The sequence below is a fragment of the Gavialis gangeticus genome, unplaced genomic scaffold, assembly GCF_001723915.1.
Source record: "Gavialis gangeticus isolate Ggan-Ray unplaced genomic scaffold, GavGan_comp1, whole genome shotgun sequence".
Lineage (NCBI taxonomy): Eukaryota > Metazoa > Chordata > Crocodylia > Gavialidae > Gavialis > Gavialis gangeticus.
Genome location: NW_017729022.1, coordinates 46,233,558 through 46,244,944, shown reverse-complemented (window position 1 = coordinate 46,244,944; position 11,387 = coordinate 46,233,558). Strand labels below are relative to the sequence as shown.

At 42.0% G+C, this 11,387-nt stretch overlaps 1 long non-coding RNA gene across 1 annotated transcript in view; it reads right to left on the bottom strand.

Annotated features, from left to right (window-relative positions):
• Positions 1–3,014: 3,014 nt before the first annotated feature.
• The window catches only part of LOC109297023, a 56,061-nt gene continuing 47,688 nt past the window's right edge, over positions 3,015–11,387 (bottom strand). The window contains exons 3-4 of the long non-coding RNA XR_002097157.1: positions 6,117–6,238; positions 3,015–3,582 (exon numbers count right to left, since the gene is read on the bottom strand). This is a non-coding gene — a long non-coding RNA (uncharacterized LOC109297023). The remainder of the gene's footprint in view (positions 3,583–6,116; positions 6,239–11,387) is intronic.

Below are 11,387 nucleotides of genomic sequence, written 5' to 3'. Positions count from 1 at the left end.
CAGGGTTGCACACCTGCAGATGGGAAGGTCACATCCGCAGGGCAGGAAGGGGAGCTGGCTTGCCACCAGAACTGCTCCCTGGGCAGTAGAGTTCAGGGGGTGGAAAGTTTGTCCACACACAACAGGAGGGTGGCAGAAGGGACACTGCATCCTGAGATGCTGGAGGATTGCAATTGTGGCAACTCATTTGTGGGGAATGGCCACACAATGGAACACGAGCTGGGTAACACAGATCAGAGATAAACCTGCCCTGAAGCTGTATAACTCTAAGCTGCCTACAGTGTGCTTACGATGTTTTAGGTGTTAGTGTGTGGACATTCCAGACATTAAGAGCTCCAGGAGTCACCTAAAATTAATGTGTAGCAAGGCCCATAGACAGGCAGCCCCATAAAGCTTGCTGTGTTGATGCTATTACAAATGTATTAGCAGCAATAGCTGTTGTATGCTTACAGCTTGTAACCATGCAACAAAAGGGTGTTTAGGAGCTGACAGGTCTTCATTTATATTTTTAGCTTTGCAGAAAACAGGAAAGTTATGGTTAAAACTAACTAATAAACTGATGGAACTGAAGTTTGTTTCTTCAGATGAGAGAATTCACAGGTCTATTCTGCAAAAGCTTGTAGCCAAGCATACTTATGCTCTTTTATCTAAGACCTTTAACAGTTTTTTCATCTGCAGCTGCTGCCATTGTGCGCCACTGCTGCACAGAGCTGCCCAGCTATGCCTCTGCTTTTTTACCCCAATGTTAACAGTTGCCATTGTCACTAAAGTCAGTGGAAGCTGCTTCACCTTCTACCATGCTGAATTTAGCCTACTCTATAGGTTGTAGACAATGTCTAACCAGAATAGGTTGAACAGGTTACAGAGTCTATTCACTTATGTGCACCAAATGTGCCCCCTTCACTTCTTGGGAATTTGTTATAGTATTTAAAAAAACTTAACAAGACAGAAACAAGACCGCTCCATATTAGAGGTTACTTAGAAGCAACCAAAGCCAGACAAGTTGTAGCAGCTGCAGAGATTATTTTTGTCATAATCTCAATTTCGCTGTTTCTTCTCATCCTACCAACGCATCTCTTCTCCAAGTCTAAACAAATTTTAGAATCTTTTGAAAAATGCACACAATCAGGCCTCTATTTTCACATTGTCCAGAAATGTAAGATAGGATGAAAGTTTAAGAGTTGAAAAATGTATTGTCAACAGGGTAATAAACCCACAGTAGGATAGACCAGAGATTCCATCCATTGCAAGACCTTGTCAAAGTTATCTTCAATTCTTCATTTATTTATTTTGAGTCTAACTTCCTTATACTACCCTGGCAATGCAAAGCAGCTATAAACTCATTTTTACCCATCAGTTAATTTTATGGCTATTTTAGGTCACTGGAAAATGCTTCACTTTTATTTTTATTTTCCTTCCTCATCAGAGGCAAATTGGTGCTACCTGCTTTCAGCTGGATGGGCTGGAGAGGGGGTGTGGGGGAGTGTGGAAAAAAGAAAGAGAGACTACCTTTATACTATTTTCTACCAGGTCAAAATCAGAAACTGGAGTTGAACTAGTGTAAGAAAGATTATTATTAAACTCTTACTTGTTACTTGATTGCAGAAATGAATGAGTTATGCTGTTTAACATTTTAGAAAAACACATAGAAAATTGTGCAGCTGATCTGCAGTTTCTAGGAAGTCATGTATAGCTATTTCACAATGTTAATATTAATGAATAAAAAATGCCTAATTAGCAAATCCATAGCATAATATTATGCTATGGATTTGCTAATTAAACATTTTTTTCATTCAACATTAGTTCACAAATAAGCCAAGCATAAACAGCTGCAGAGACAAACTGGCCCATGTAGCCTGTAAAATACCTGTCCCACCCAAAAAGAGTATGTGATTATGGTATTCTCCAGTGCATTAGCTATATTCTTACTTAATCCACTGATTTTAATGACAGAACAATTTGTTCCTTTTCAGTTTTGTCATTTGCCACCTTTGAGTGTTTGTTTTCTTGCAGAGAACCATTCTGTGTTTTGGGGAACAACAGTTGTCAAAGTACATCTAGTCAGTGCCCTCTTCTCAGAACCCAAGCCATGGTCAGATACATTAAGAATTTTATTTTATTTTCTCATATTGGTTTACCAACATTGTTTGCCTTCAGATGCTGGGTTTCTTTCAAAAGGAGGTGATGGAGTTTACAGCACCATCTCTTATACATGGATGTGCTTTATTACAGCAGAGAGCTTGTAGACAATAGAAAAAGGAAGTACAACCTCAAATGAAGCAATAGAAGTCACATTTGTATACACACTTTTGATCTTGGCAGCTTTATGTAGTTTCAAAATCCATCTTATAACTCCTTATTGCATCCTTGATGTTTATGCACAGATACAAGATACAATGGAAAAAACTTGCATATGGAAATTTGAAACAATCAGTATACAGTCATCACTATGACAAACATAGTGAATCAGAGATAGCAACTCACCTCTATGGCTGATTTAAATTACTGAACTGCCAAATAAATACATATGGAAAATTATTATTCATTCTGATTCTCTTTTCACCTACATCAGTGGGTGCATCTACACAAGACATTTACTGCAAAGCTGACTATTTAGCTCCACAGTAAAATATAAGTCGACATGTGCATTGCTATTAGGCTGGAGTAAACTAATTAACTCCCCTGTAGGATAGTACTACCCAACACAAGTACTATCCTACAGCAGACTTATTTACTCTGCTGGAATGCATGTGTAGACACTGACCGAGGCTGGCTGGAGCATGTGGGTGCCACCGTGTGGGGCTGCCTGCCAGCTAGCCCCACACTGTAGCTCTCTTGTGCCACAGCCAGCCCCTCCACTGCACATTGAGATGGGTCGGAGCAGCCCCAGGCTAGCAAGCTGACCCATGGGGCTCCCTGCCAGCTGGAGATGCTGCACCTCAGGTCAACATGCTGTGGTCCTGGGAGCACATGTAAATGCTGTGACCAGGAGCAATAAACTCTGGTACGAACTGCACCAGAGTTTATTGCATCAAATAAATTTCATGTGTAGATGCACCCAGTATCAGCTACACGACTACAATGACTAATGCAATAAGTTCAAATTAACATCTGAGAGAAGAGATTCAGTTTCCCTTAGACTGCATTATTTGCATTTAAAGCCCACTACTTTCTTCACCGTGATGTAAGAAAGGCACTCTGTTGACTGTTTTTACTTGCAAAATAAATAGATTAATAGATTCAGGCAAAAAAGAATAATTCTAATAGTCTAATCTGACAACCTTCTTATACAGGCCATGCAGTTTTACCAAGCAATTCTTGCATCAAACCCAGAACTTCTGATTAAGCTACAGCATAATTTTACGGGAAAATTTAGTCTTTACAGATTTGAAATGAAAGAGAATCTTCTACTTCTTTTTTGCAAAGACAACTTATTTACAAGTGCATTCCTCCTTTCTAGTCAGGGTTTGTCTTACTGCAATTTCCACTTCTTGGATCTTCTTGGCTCTGTGGTCAAGTTACATTTTACATCCACTTTGCACTGCTGTCAATGACTTAGGATGTCCAGCAAGAGATTCAGACCTTGGAAGAACCCAGAGGTAGAATTGCATTACTGAGTGTGAACACACTCATTAAGGGTAGTATTAGAGAGATGGACTGTGAGCTGTTCTGAATTTGTATCACCACAGACTTTTCCCAGTTTCAGCCAGCTTTCTTATTTGCTGAATTTCGCTAAATCCTTGGATAGATGAGAGATGGTACAGCTTGTATGTGATGTGAAGGTACTGTAGAACAGGTGTTACTGGTGCTGACAGTTACACTTGGGCAAGTTCAGCATGAGTGAAAGTGGGGTTAACTTACATACTGAGGGAGTGGAAGGACAAAACTGTAGCATGAAAAGCTACTGACAGAAGGATGTTAGAAGACATAAGATAAAGTTACTCTATACCTTCTAACAGTGCTCTCGTGTCATCTTACATCGCCCAGTTGGTAGATTTTCCTGCTGTGACTCTACCCTCCCATTCCAACACTAGGCAAGTTTCAATGACTAACATCTATTCCCCTAGTGACAAAGTAAGTTTACTACCATGTCTCTCCTGACTTTCCTGATTTCTCTTGAATTGAGTTTGTAGCCTTAAATTTAAAGCTGACTCACATGAACAATCAGAACTCTGACAGTATGGACAACCAAAGGTGATACCTTACTCTGATTTCATTTAAAGTGCTATAATAACTCATAGGGTTAAGGACCTGGTTGTAATTTTGGTTCTAGCCATGCTAAAAAAATTAGCAGCACATGACAGTATTGCTGCTAAACAAACAAAATCTTAATCAGCTAGTCTTAATAGCTTCTGCATAGTACTGATTCAATAGTTCCACAGTCTCTGAACAAAATATAAATGCACTACTACATTGAAAACATTGTCCCCGAAGCACAGAACTATACACACAGAGATTTGTAACAGTAGGGCATTATTTTACTAGAAAATTGATTCAACATCTATAAAGTAGAACAACACATAATAAAATTCAGATCCTGATGATCTCTTTTTAAGAATTTACTACTTACAGAATATTGTGTTGACTGTGACCCATTATGTTGTTTAAGCTAATAACTTTGTGTACCATTATAGCTCTAATTACTTAATTATATATGATTTAGAGGATATTTGATATGAAAAAGGACTGTTTTCCATCATTCACAAATTCTCTATAAAACCAAATCATTCACATGCGTATAGCTAACCTTGCCAAGCCACTCCTCACACATCACTAAAATCTTTAGGAACACTGACTGGTGCACAGCATACAAAAACCCACCTCATTTCTTGAGAAGACCTAAAGGAAGCAGCATGTAGTGTAAACAAAGATGTTTAAGGATCAATATTTAATGAAAATGTAAAACCCATCCAGTCAAGTCTTAGATCAATGCATTTTTTCCAGTTTAAAGAGTTGCTATCCAGCACTGAGGAGCAAGGCTCAGATCTCAATCTTACTAGTTCTGGCTTCATGGCCAGATGGAAAAACTGTCCTAAAAGTTCTCCTATAGTACAACTTTAAGCTGTGCTGTTCAAATGGGGGTAGGGGGAGGACACAAAGCTACAGTGATGGGGATAAAATTTAGCATTATTTAACGCATGTCCACGGGTAACAAGAGAAAGAAAAATGATTGCCTAAGGCAGTGGTTCTCAACTTTTTTTGTGCCAGGACCCAGTTGTAAACACTGATGGCCTGTCCCAACCCAGTAAATAGTTTAAGTAGAAATAAGCCCCTTGGCCCTGCCAGTGCCTCACACTCCCAACCTGCTGCCCCCTACTGCCAGGCCCCAGCCCCCCAATATGTGGAGTAGGGGGTAGGTGTGTGGTACAGGGGGGCTTCAAGCAGCCCCTCGCAGGCTGGAGCTCTGCCAGCCTGCAAGGGAAAAGCCACAGTTTCCCATGTTTTTCTCTTTTAAAGGAGAATCCATTTTTAAAGTTTGGTTGTGACCCTTTCATATATTCTTGCAACCCACTTTTGGGTCATGACCCAGGGGGTGAAAAATCCTTGCCTAAGGAAAATAAGAAACTAGACAAAATAAAATCATTGCAAAGAGATAGGAAAACTCCAGTGGCCCCTTCCTCCACACTATCAGCTCATACTTACTTATATCATTTCTCTTCTCTTTCTCCCGCTCCCAGTTTTATACTTTCTTTAAAGCTGCCTCCTATGTTTGGAAGCCTCCCACTCACTGTCAGCAAAACACACCTCTCTGCTTTCAAATTTCTCCTCAAAACCCACTAACTCCATTGCATCTTTCCTATACTGATCTCCTCACCAATTACTGCTTCATACTGTTCCTTTACTGAGTTCCCCGAACCCCAATTATTTTTCCATTTGTTCTCTTTCCCGCAAAAATACTTCATGTTTGCTTGTCTGTAGCAGACAGCAAAGTCCTTAGCACAAGTTTTATTCCCATTTTGCAAAGCACTAGACTTTAGCCTTCTGGGAGACTGCAGGGGTCCTCTAAGGAGCTTTCTGCCTCAGAGATGGCTTACCTGAGTAATTTGATTGTGTAGATGGAGGGCTGGAAAGAGAGGAATGTAAACTGCTACTACCTTAGAAGTAGTACAACTTACTTCCTTTATTTGGTCTGACAGTCCAGGCCACAACCCACCATTCCACAATCTTTTCCATTCCCATTTATTTTCAGTTATTCCATGTGGACAAGTGAAAACTTGATAGTAGGTCCTCCTGACACCTTAAGGGGGGAAAGAAAATATTTACATAGATTAAAGGAAGAGAGGCTACTATTAATGTCACCTGGACCCACAACCTCACAAGACATAAGGCATTGTTGCACCTTGTGCTGGAAGCCACGCAAATGTTAATTGACTTAGTGTTGATTGGCTTAGTAGGGCAGGTATACCATAAGGTGAAAAACCTACTCTGACTGTCCTTCACCTGCACAGCTGTGAGTTGCCACTAGAAGCTTGGTGAGCAGGGGCAGGACTAGGGCCTAGGGGGTTGCTCGCATCAGGCAGAGCCAATCCATCACCATGTCAGTTGGAGTGAGACCAGAGAGGCCCAGGGAAGCAGCTTCAAGTCTGCTGGCCCCACTCTCAATGCAGAGCCGCTGTGTCTGTTGTTTCTCTGGGTTTCTCTGGTCCTACCACAAGTTCCCTGGGGCTCCAGTCTTGCTAAAACTTGCTCTCTATGCCTCAGCCAGCAAGGCGCTATCTGAGCTCCGAGGGACCCGATCCTTTTAACCCGGGAGCTCCGGTGAGCTCTGGAAGAAAAAAAAAAAGAATCGGGCCCCTCCAGAGCTCACCACCCCACTCCCCAAACACACACCCTGCACCACCTAAGCTCCAAGGGCCTTGAGCCTTTATTTCTCCAGAGCTTGCACCCCACTGTGCCACCACCAGCCAGGCTACCAGTTGGCTGGGTGATGCCTGAACTCTGGAGAAAAAAAAAAAGGATCAGGCACCTTGGAGTTCAGGTGGCGCCTTAGGTAAGAGGACAAGCTCTGGAAAGGCCCCAACCTTTTCTCTCCAGAGCTCACCCTCCCAACACCGCCACCAACGAGGAGCAGCAAGGTCGTCCAAGAGGTGGTAGAGGGCACTGTGGCCACCAGGTGCTCTACAGCTGCGGCACTCACTCTACCCAACATCCCTGGGGAGCAAGGCATCATGCCTGGCCCCACTGCACCCCAGCATCCCCACTCACCCTGACTCTGAAAGGCCCACTGCATTCTGGGATGCTGGAGTACTTCAACTTGGGTGGAATAGCTGTGGGAAATAGCCACACCTTACTGGAACATGAATAAAATTAGGTGGATTAGAGATAATTCTGCATTGGAGTGGCATAAATTTAAGCCAAAGAATGAATGCTTTAAGCTACTTGAAGTGTTAATGTGCAGCCAATCCAGGGGTTAAGAGCTCCAGAAGCCACCTAAAATGTCTGTGTAACAAGGCCCATAGATATTACCTTGTTTCCTTTTGCCTACATAAGAGAGGGTAAATTCTGGACTGCAACTATGAAGTATACTGTATGGTGCTATTTAAATAGTATTCCAGAGTGTCACCAGAAATGAAATGTTCCTTTAGTATTCTACAAGGTATGCTTAGAACACTAGTGTTTTTAATCATTAGAGTAAATTCAGTTAGAAAAACATAAAATGTAATGGATAACTAAGATACCACATTTGGTAGTCTAATGCATCAGCTGCAAATTTAAAGTTTTAATATAGGAATCTACAGTATTTGTACCTTCATAGTACATCAATTTAAGGGGGCAAAAATAAATTTCTTTGCCCTTTTCACACACTATTATTAGTAAAGCCATCTTAAAACCTGACAATAAAACACTATTCACAGTTCATTTTGATTTTATCCAAGAATTGCATGTGGTAATCATGAATAGAAGTGCAACATGCTGTCTTTAAAAGGGACCCTAAAAATTCCATAACAAAGTGCTATTGACGTGAAGCTAAGAAGGTGTGAATATATGGAAAGAGCTTCAAACATTGACCTTCAGCGGCAGAGGCAGGGAAGTATTTAGCTAGTGTCATACCAGGAGAGACAAAAGTGGAAACAGACATCACCTGACATCTTATTTCTGCCACCATAAAATTTTTTATGGCGGCACAAATGCTGAGCAAATAGATATCAACACCCTTTGATGAACAAAAAGAAAAATCCATGGTGCAATAAAAGGTGGTAATAGACCTCTGCCACAATAATGTGGCAGAAGGGAACAAGCAGCCTGAGCTGCTTGTACTCTCCTGCCACCCTGGGCAGGTGTCCTGGAGGCTTAAGACACATTAGGGCACAGCAGATCTGCTTCATTTGGCAACAGTTATTTCTGGCCTAGAAATCCTAGGACTCCAGTTTGGAAAAGAAAAGCCCATAGGGGAATATGGCAGAGTTCAATAAAGTAATTAGAGGACTGTTATACGCCAAGTCCAAGAATACAATAACTAGGAAGTACCTACCTGAATTAATAGGCAACAGGGTTAAAACAAGCAAAATGAAATACTTCTTATAGCACCTAGTTAACTTGTGGAACTAGCTGCTACAGGAGATTGTAAAAGCAGATAGTATAACCAGGTTCAAAAGTGATTAGACTAATCCATGTGAGGAACAGGCCCACTGATACCTACTAAATAGAGCAGTATCCTCTAAACGCCTTGAACCAATGATAGTGGATGCCGGGAAGAGTACAACAGTGGATCGATTACATCAGACATATCCTATACACACTCACTTTCCCTGTCAAGCACCGACTGTTTGTCACTGTCAGAGACTGGATACTGGGCTAGATGGACCATTTGTCAGACCTAGTATGGTACTTCTTACGTTAAAAACAAAAACAAAGTGAGTAAAGATTTATAACAAAAAGCACAGTCAAGCTAAGGGCAGAAATTACACATCAACTGGTGTAAGTAATTGGAAACTGGTTCAAATCTGCAACACAACAGAAGTTCAGTCCACATAGACCCCTTTCAAAATGGTCAAAACCAGTTTAAGATAAGTCTGATACTACATCCATCCAGGTTTAATTGATTTAGGTTAAATTGGTTTATTGTACTTCTGTCCCAGAACCCCTCCGGATTCAAGCTAACTCCCCAGTCCCCCAGCATTCCAGGATGCTTTGCACCTCCCACATAACCCACCCCACTCCTCCACAGTGTGGGTGGGCTAGCCTTGGCCCAAACTGTCTGGTTCACTTGCTTATTGGTTCAATTCATGCAGCTTAGACTAACTTGTGAAGATTGAATCAATTCAGCCTTGGGCTTTTTGAGCATCTAGCTCTAGAGTCCCATAAAAACACCCCCCTACAAACCACTGCTTAAAACATCATGCTGTGTACTAACCCTGTAGGTATTCTTCATTTCAGAGAAGGCATAAGTGTTAAAGATTTTCAGTTGCTTTACACCAAATATCATCCTACTCCCATAACTCAGAAATATTTGGTTACATTTTGCAGTGCAACTATGTCTATCCACAAGTTACATTTAGAAGAACAAAAGATGACTTAAAATAAAAATCTGGTTACAATAAACAAACTTACAATAAAAATCTGGTTTAGTGCGAGGCTGTTATGCATCAAGAAGATTTAAATTATCATATATAATATCTATATTAAAATATTGTAATTGCATTTTGAGGGCCAAATTCTTAATAGGCATAAAGCTACAAAGTCTATGGAGCTAGCTTTATTTATTTGAGTTGATTATTTGGCCTTATAGCTCAGTAAAACAGAATGACCTGTAATTATTGCTTTGTCTAACACCATGTTCTTGGGTTACATGGATATCAGCATATGGCAGTATGCTAAAGTGTTGACTGGTTTAGATCTCCTACTAGCGAAGTTGGGAGTTATAGTGTAAACAGGCCACTAATTGCTACTGGCATTTTAAGCACAGTGTTGATTTGATCTGCTCTGAACATACAACAGAATAGTTAAAACATTGGCAGCCTGTTTATGCTGAGCAGACAGACTGCTGTTAGCAATAGCAGGAAATATTGCAAAGTTTTCCTAGTACAGTCAAGGCTTAAAGCTCTTGAAATGCTTGACCTTCCTTTGTCGAGCAACACCTGCAATCAGCTCTGAAGAGACCAAACATAATACTGATTCTCTAAGACTGCGGACCCGTTCCTTTTAAATTATATCTGCCCTCAATCTTACATGGTGCTTGAATGAAGGTGATGATTTGTGTACAGAAACAAAGAAAAAATTTCAGAACAGTTACATGTTGAAGTACTACAGAAGGAAAGAGAATACTTTTCCTTTCTTATGAGAACTGAAGAGACAATCAGTTCTGCTCCAGGGAAACAGAGGTGGAAATCTCCCATAATTTTGGAAAGCTATATTTAGTTGAAGAACTGGATCAGCACAGATGGTCTCCAGAAGGCATTGGGTTCTGCCGTCCTCAGCTAGAGGGAGGATCAGTATACATGTTCAAGAACAAGTTGGAACAGGCACTGTTCTCTCCCTTAACCACCACATTTCTCTCCCTTTTCCCCTTCCCTCTTCTTCCCACAGTGAATTTTCCTTTGTTCCACAAAAAGTGGACAAGGTTCATAATAAAAGACTCAAATAACCCTCCCAGAATAGCCAAGTTACTAGAGTTTTTATACAGGACACAAAAGCTTAAATTCCCTGAGACAGGGGAAAGAATTGAACCTGCCCTTTCCCAGATACATGCCAGAAATACTACAACAGATAAACGGATTTTACAACACCGTCATTACCCAAGTTTTGTGTGGGGCCAGACCCATTTGGGGTGCCCTGAGAATGCCTACTGGATTGAGCCTGGCCGATCAAAGCCCCCATGGTGAGGGAGGGAGTGAAGCAGGAGCAGGGGCTGGGGTGAATGGGGTCCTGGGGCCAGGGCGGGTTGTCCAGAGGTGTGGGGGGTGTGACTCCCCACAGCAGCATGCACCCCTGGAGAGGTATGGGTGGCACATGCTCCCCATGGGGCAGAAACAGACTGCCTGCTGAGGGCTTGGGGCTCTGTGCCCTGCTGCCTTTGCCCCGGGAGCTCAGCCACATGATGCCAGTGTGCTTCCTGCCACCAGGTGGGCAGGGGACATGCCATGAAGTTAGCGCATCCTGTGTCCCCCGCTTGCCTAGCGAGTGACAATGGTGTTACGTGGCTGAGCTCCTGGGGCAAAGGCAGCAGGGCACAGGGCCCGAGCCCACAGCCAGCAGCCCTCCTCTGCCCTGTGGAGGGCACATGGCCCCCATGCCTCCCCCTGGAGTGTGTGCTGCTTCAAGGAGCCACATCCCCTCCTCCCACCGCAAAACATCATATTGAAACAATATATGATTTGGTAATGCCATATTCTATATGCTTTAGGAATTTAGAGCCCTCTATGCATGAAGGTATAGGCGTGATAGGA